Below are 8,579 nucleotides of genomic sequence, written 5' to 3' on the forward strand. Positions count from 1 at the left end.
GGCAACACGAGCAAACAAAAGGACGAACGGAAAAGAGAGGGCGAATAAAACGGCAAGGGTGAAGTGGGCGAGAGGAAAACGAGAGGCAAATGGAAAATAATGTAATGCGGGAGATAAGGGATTGTGATGGGTACTTGGTATGTTGACATTTGCGTAGACCTCCCCGGCAACGGCGCCAGAAATCCTTCTTGCTACCTCTTGAGCATTGCGTTGGTTTTCCCTTGAAGAGGAAAGGGTGATGCAGCAAAGTAGCGGAAGTATTTCCCTCAGTTTTTGAGAACCAAGGTATCAATCCAGTAGGAGGCTACGCGCGAGTCCCTCGTACCTACACAAAACAAATAAATCCTCGCAACCAACGCGATAAGGGGTTGTCAATCCCTACAATGTCACTTACGAGAGTGAGATCTGATAGATATGCTAGGATAATATTTTTGGTATTTTTGTGATAAAGATGCAAAGTAAAATAAAAGCAAAGTAAAAGGCAAAGGAAATAACTAAGTGTTGGAAGATTAATATGATGAAGATAGACCCGGGGGCCATAGGTTTCACTAGTGGCTTATCTCGAGAGCATAAGTATTTTACGGTGGGTGAACGAATTACTGTTGAGCAATTGACAGAATTGAGCATAGTTATGAGAATATCTAGGTATGATCATATATATAGGCATCACGTCCGAGACAAGTAGACCGACTCCTGCCTGCATCTACTACTATTACTCCACTCATCGACCGCTATCCAGCATGCATCTAGAGTATTAAGTTCATAAAAACAGAGTACGCCTTAAGCAAGATGACATGATGTAGAGGGATAAATTCATGCAATATGATAAAAAAAACCCATCTTGTTATCCTCGATGGCAACAATACAATACGTGCCTTGCTGCCCCTACTATCACTGGGAAAGGACACCGCAAGATTGAACCCAAAGCTAAGCACTTCTCCCATTGCAAGAAAGATCAATCTAGTAGGCCAAACCAAACTGATAATTCAAAGAGACTTGCAAAGATAACCAATCATACATAAAAGAATTCAGAGAAGATTCAAATATTGTTCATAGATAATCTTGATCATAAACCCACAATTCATCGGTCTCAACAAACACACCGCAAAAAGAAGATTACATCGAATAGATCTCCACGAGAGAGGGGGAGAACATTGTATTGAGATCCAAAAAGAGAGAAGAAGCCATCTAGCTACTAACTATGGACCCGAAGGTCTGAGGTAAACTACTCACACTTCATCGGAGGGGCTATGGTGATGATGTAGAAGCCCTCCGTGATGGATGCCCCCTCCGGCGGAGCTCCGGAACAGGCCCCAAGATGGGATCTCGTGGGTACAGAAGGTTGCGGCGGTGGAATTAGGTTTCTGGCTCCGTATCTGATCGTTTGGGGGTACGTAGGTATATATAGGAGGAAGGAGTACGTCGGTGGAGCAACAGGGGGCCCACGAGGGTGGACGGCGCGCCCTGGGGGGTAGGCGCGCCCCCCTACCTCGTGGCCTCCTCCTTTGTTTCTTGACGTAGGGTTCAAGTCTCCCGGATCATATTCTTCCTAAAAATCACGTCCCGAAGATTTCATTCCGTTTGGACTCCGTTTGATATTCCTTTTCTGCGAAACTCTGAAATAGGCAAAAACAGGAATTCTGGGCTGGGCCTCCGGTTAATAGGTTAGTCCCAAAAATAATATAAAAGTGAATAATAAAGCCCAATAATGTCCAAAACAGTAGATAATATAGCATGGAGCAATCAAAAATTATAGATACGTTGGAGACGTATCATTGCTCCTGCAGCGGGTCTTGCACCTAGCGGTGCTTCCAGGACGTAATTCTTCTGTGCAGCAATGAGGATAATCCTCAAGTTACGGACCCAGTCCATGTAGTTGCTACCATCATCTTTCAACTTAGCTTTCTCTAGGAACACTTTAAAATTCAAGGGAACGGTAGCACGGGCCATTGATCTATAACAACATAGACATGCAAAAACTATCAGGTACTAAGTTCCTGATAAATTAAAGTTCAATTAATCATATTACTTAAGAACTCCCACTTAGATAGACATCCCTCTAGTCATCTAAATGATCACGTGATCCATATCAACTAAACCATGTCCGATAATCACGTGAGATGGAGTAGTTTTCAATGGTGAACATCACTATGTTGATCATATCTACTATATGATTCATGTTCGACCTTTCGGTCTCAGTGTTCCGAGGCCATATCTGCATATGCTAGGCTCGTCAAGTTTAACCCGAGTATTATGCACGTGCAAAACTGGCTTGCACCCGTTGTATGTGAACATAGAGCTTATCACACCCGATCATCACGTGGTGTCTCGGCACGACGAACTGTAGCAACGGTGCATACTTAGGGAGAACAATTATACCTTGAAATTTAGTGAGGGATCATCTTATAATGCTACCGCCGTACTAAGCAAAATAAGATGCATAAAGGATAAACATCACATGCAATCAAAATATGTGACATGATATGGCCATCATCATCTTGTGCCTTTGATCTCTATCTCCAAAGCACCGTCATGATCTCCATCGTCACCAGCTTGACACCTTGATCTCCATCGTAGCATCGTTGTCATCTCGCCAACTATTGCTTCTATGACTATCACTACCGCTTAGTGATAAAGTAAAGCAATTACATGGCGGATTGCATTTCATATAATAAAGCAACAACCATAAGGCTCCTGCCAGTTGCCGATAACTTTTACAAAACATGATCATCTCATACAACAATTTATACCTCATCACGTCTTGACCATATCACATCACAACATGCCCTGCAAAAACAAGTTAGACGTCCTCTACTTTGTTGTTGCAAGTTTTACGTGGCTGCTATGGGCTTCTAGCAAGAACCGTTCTTACCTACTTATCAAAACCACAACGATTTATCGTCAAGTGTGATGTTTTAACCTTCAACAAGGACCGGCCATAGTCAAACTCGATTCAACTAAACTTGGAGAAATAGACACCCGCTAGCCACCTGTGTGCGAAGCACGTCGGTAGAACCAGTCTCATGAACGCGGTCATGTAATGTCGGTCCAGGCTGCTTAATCCAATAATACAGCTGAATGAAAGTAAGACGTTGGTGGTAAGCAGTATGACTATTATCGCCCACAACTCTTTGTGTTCTACTCGTGCATATAACATCTACGCATAGACCTAGATCATCGGCCACTGTTGGGGAACGCAATATTTCAAAAAAAAAATCCTACGATCACGCAAGATCTATCTAGGAGATGCATAGCAATGGGACGGGAGAGTGTGTCCACGTACCCTCATAGACCGAAAGCGGAAGCGTTTAGTAACGCGGTTGATGTAGTCGAACGTCTTCACAATCCAACCGATCCAAGTACCGAACCTACGGCACCTCCGTGTTCAGCACACGTTCAACACGATGACGTCCCTTCAGCTCTTAGTCCAGTTGAGGTCGAGGGAGAGTTCCGTCAGCACGACGGCGTGGCGACAGTGATGATGAAGTTACCGGCGCAGGGCTTCGCCTAAGCACTACGACGATATGACCGAGGTGTTAAACTATGGAGGGGGGCACCGCACAGCTAAGAGAAGACTTGTTGTGCCTTTGGGGTGCCCCCTCCCCCGTATATAAAGGAGGAGGGGAGGAGGCGGCCGTCCTAGGGGGCGTGCCAAAGAGGGGAGTCCAACTAGGACTCCCAATCCTAGTTTGACTCCCTTTCCTTTTCCGGAGAGGGGGAAAGAGGGAAGGGAGAGGAAGAGGAGATGGTAAGGGAGGCGCGCCCCCTCCCAAGTCCAATTCGGACTCCCTATAGGGAGGGGGCGCGGCCACCCCTTGTGGGCTGCCTCCCATCTCCCCTATGGCCCATGTACGTCCAATATTCCCTCGGGGGGTTCCGGTAACCCCTCTGTACTCTGAAAAATGCCCGAATCACTTAGAACCATTCCGATGTCCGATGCAACCTTCCAGTATATGAATCTTTACCTCTCGACCATTTCGAGACTCCTCGTCATGTCCGTGATCTCATTCGGGACTCGAACAGACTTCGGTCATCAAATCACATAACTCATAATACAAATCGTTATCGAACGTTAAGCGTGCGGATCCTACGGGTTCGAGAACTATGTATACATGACCGAGACACATCTCCGATCAATAACCAATAGCGGAACCTGGATGCTCACATTGGCTCCTACATATTCTACGAAGATCTTTATCGGTCAAACCGCATAACAACAACTCATTAGTCACATTGCTTGCAAGGCTTATAGTGATGTGCATTACCGAGAGGGCCAAGAGATACCTCTGCGATACACGGAGTGACAAATCCTAATCTCGATCTATGCCAACTCAACAAACACCATCGGAGACACCTGTAGAGCATCTTTATAATCACCCAGTTACGTTGTGACGTTTGATAGCACACAAAGTGTTCCTCCGGCATTCGGGAGTTACATAATCTCATAGTCAGAGGAATATGTATAAGTCATGAAGAAAGCAATAGCATTAAAACTAAACGATCATTATGCTAAGCTAACGGATGGTCTTGTCCATCACATCATTATCTAATGATGTGATCCCGTTCATCAAATGACAACACATGTCTATGGTCAGGAAACTTAACCATCTTTGAATAACGAGCTAGTCAAGTAGAGGCATACTAGGGACACTCTGTTCGTCTATGTATTCACACATGTACTAAGTTTCCGGTTAATAAAATTCTAGCATGAATAATAAACATTTATCATGATATAAGGAAATATAAATAACAACTTTTTATTGCCTCTAGGGCATATTTCCTTCAGGGTTCTCGCGACCATGGCTACAACGGCATCCTCATTCACCTGCATGCTGGTGATCTGTCCCTCTGCATGTCGGTGCTGCACGAGGAGCTATATGTTGTACCGCTGCTCCTCTTGAGGCGCAAACAGCTGTGGTTGTTCCTCCTCTGCATTGAGTGATGGAGTCAAATCCAACAGATCTCGCCTAGAGGGTCGAGTCGGTAGCCTTGACATGATGGTAACTGGGGACACAAGATTTACCCAGGTTTGGGCTCTCCTGAAAAGATAATACCCTACGTCCTACTTTGATTGTATTGATTTGAAGGGAGTACAGAGTACATGTTGATCTACCACAAGATCATGTGTGTATGATAGTTATGAATATCTAGAATATGATCTATCGACTAGCCTGGCCTCGATTTATATAATATACTAGAGACCTAGGATAACAGGAGTTCTACTGGGCTATGTCGTTGGAGAGGAGTCCTCCATGGATTAGGCGTCCTTGTCTTGAACAACAACACTTTTGAAATATTCCTCCTATGCATCATGGGACTTCTTGACGTGGCCCCTTGATGAACTGCCATGGAGGGTCCTTGGCCCAGCCCACCTGGCTAGGAGATGCTCCTCGACTCTTCAGAACAACTCCTTGTCCTCAGTCATCGGTCTTGAAAGCTGATTCAACAAGTATTCCCACTTCTGATCTTGAGGATAGCCGAAGCACATCTGAGTATACATGCTGGGCATCTAAGGAGCCCCTTTAGGTTCTCGGTCTTTATCAAATGCCTTAATTTTTTCATGCCACGCCATGGGTTTGAAGTTTTTTTCATGTATAGCGATGCCTCTTGCAGCTGGTCTCTATGCTAGACTGCTTCCGAAGTGGTGCACCACCTTGGTTTTGAGTTGTCGATGTAGCTGGCTAGCCTCTATGGAAAAAAGTTAACCTGCAAAGCCAGTTTCCGTGAGCGAATTTTTTGTGGAATAATTTCGATTGATGCAATTTATTCTCTGTCAAGATGCATAGCCAGTAGCCCTCAAGGCGTGTGTCGGCCTAAAGTCCGGTATGCACATGAAGGAAAGAATAAAACCAATGGTCCCAGTAGCCCCTGAGATTTAGGTCAATTCATGAAATGCCCTAAGGATCAAATCCTTGCTCGGCAGCATACTTTAGAAATAGAAATGCAGTGCAACGGCCCCCGAGACTCAGGTCGGTTGTGGCCGGCCGACATGAGGAAAGAATAAAAGGTTAACCTGCCAAGCCACAGGTTTGAAGTTTTTTTTCATGTATAGCGATGCCTCTTGCAGCTGGTCTCTATGCTAGACTGCTTCTGAAGTGGTGCACCACCTTGGTTTTGAGTTGTCGATGTAGCTGGCTGGCCTCTGTGGAAAAAAAGTTAACCTTCCAAGCCAGTTTCCGTAAGCGAATTTTTCGTGGAATTTTTTTGGCACTCGTCTTAGGGTTTGGTCTCAGTTTGGCAACTACAGTCGGGTGTAATCTCATAGAAGTGAACTCCGACAACATCGAGGTGATAGAGACGATAAAGAATGGAGGTCATTCTTTCGGTCTATCAGCGACAGTTTTTGATTATATATATCACCTTGCGTGTGATTTCCCGCATATTATTTTTTGAGCATGCTCATAGTGAGACTAATTGTGCTTCCCATGATTTAGCCAAACTAACTAGAAGTAAGGTGTGTGCGGGGCGGATTGATGATCCACCCGTAAAGATTGTTAATCCTCTTGTAAAAGATAATATGGTAATCACCTTGCAATAAAAAGTACTTAGATGTCTAAAAATCCCATGAGTCAAGACTTTGATTGGTCCACGTCCTTTCTTTCCACGCATGGCATCCCATCTGTGTTGTCACGTATCCCCCTTCCCACCCGCGCCGACGGTGGCCTAAGTGCTCACACAATCACAATGCATTTGAATGTTGTCAATCCTAAGGCATCTCTCTCGTGACATAAGATGAGAAATCTACTTTTTTCTGTGAGGTTTTGGCGAGGCGTGCATGCATAGTTATAGATGGTGTTTTCGTCTCCAATCCTGATTTTGCTAAGGTGTTCATTTCCAATATGGATCCGTACTAGTATGGCAGAAAAACGGATAATGCGCTATTGATTAAGGTTGCAGCCGAAAAAGAATTTTTAACAGGTAAAATAACATCGTATTAAAATTATACACATTTTCTAATGAAATTCCATATATGACAAGTTAAATTTGGAATTAGAGTTTAAAAGACATAGATATTTTAAAAAGCATTTAATATGTATTGCAGGTTGATTAACCTAATTATCATAGGGTTTCTAGCAAAAACAAGAATCTGACTTAAAACTAACCTGCAGGTTTATTACCAGAAACATCTGGTGGTTTCCTGTAAATGCAAAAATTAAAATTAAAACTGGACCACGGGTTGATTATCAGAAGAATCAGGAGGTTTAGTGCAAAATAGCATGACGAACCCAGATCAATTTACTGAAGGAAATATGCCCTAGAGGCAATAAGAAAGTTGTTATTTTATATTTCCTTATATCATGATAAATGTTTATCATTCATGCTAGAATTGTATTAACCGGAAACTTGATACATGTGTGGATACATAGACAAAACACTGTGTCTCTAGTAAGCCTCTACTAGACTAGCTCGTTAATCAAAGATGGTTAAGTTTCCTAACCATAGACATGTGTTGTCATTTGATGAACGAGATCACATTATTAGGAGAATGATGTGATGGAAAAGACCCATCCGTTAGCTTAACATATTGATCGTTCAGTTTTATTGCTATTGCTTTCTTCATGACTTATACATATTCCTTTGACTATGAGATTATGCAACTCCTGAATACCGGAGTAATACCTTGTGTGCTATCAAACGTCACAACGTAATTGGGTGATTATAAAGATGCTCTACAGGTGTCTCCGATTGTGTTTGTTGTGTTGGCATAGATCGAGATTAGGATTTGTCACTCCAAGTATCGGAGAGGTATCTCTGGGCCCTCTCGGTAATGCAGATCATGAAGCAATGTGACTAATGAGTTAGTTGCGGGATGATGCATTACGGAACGAGTAAAGAGACTTGCCGGTAACGAGATTGAACTAGATATGAAGATACCGACGATCGAATCTCGGGCAAGTAACATACAGATGACAAAGGGAATGACGTATGTTGTCATTGCGGTTAGACCGATAAAGATCTTCGAAGAATATGTAGGAACCAAGGTTCCCCTGTTGGTTATTGATCGGAGATGTGTCTTGATCATGTCTACATAGTTCTCGAACCCGTAGGGTCCGCACGCTTAACGTTCGATCACGATTTGTATTATGAGTTGTGTGTTTTGGTGACCGAAGATTGTTCGGAGTCCCGAATGAGATCATGGACATGACGAGGAGTCTCAAAATGGTCGAGAGGTAAAGATTGATATATTGTACGATAGTATTCGGACACCGAAATGGTTTCGAAGTGTTTCGGATATTTATCGGAGTACCGAGGGGTTACCGGAACCCCCCGGGGAAAGTAATGGGCCACAATGGGCCATATGGGAGAGAGAGGGCAGCCCACAAGGGGTGGCGCCCCCCATGGGGAGTCCGAATTGGACAAGGGAAGGGGGCGCGGCCCCCCTTTCCTTCTCCCTCTCCCTCTCCTTCCCCCTTTCCCCCTCCGAAGAAAGGAAGGGGGGCGAATTGGACTAGGAGTCCAAGTGGGACTCCTCCCACTTGGAGCGCCCCCTAGGCCGGCCCCCTCCCCTCCCCTTCCTTTATATACAGGGGCATGGGGGCACCCCAAAGCACATCAATTGTTTCTTAGCCGTGTGCAGT

The sequence above is a fragment of the Triticum aestivum genome, chromosome 4D (assembly GCF_018294505.1).
Source record: "Triticum aestivum cultivar Chinese Spring chromosome 4D, IWGSC CS RefSeq v2.1, whole genome shotgun sequence".
In the NCBI taxonomy this organism is placed as follows: Eukaryota; Viridiplantae; Streptophyta; class Magnoliopsida; order Poales; family Poaceae; genus Triticum; species Triticum aestivum.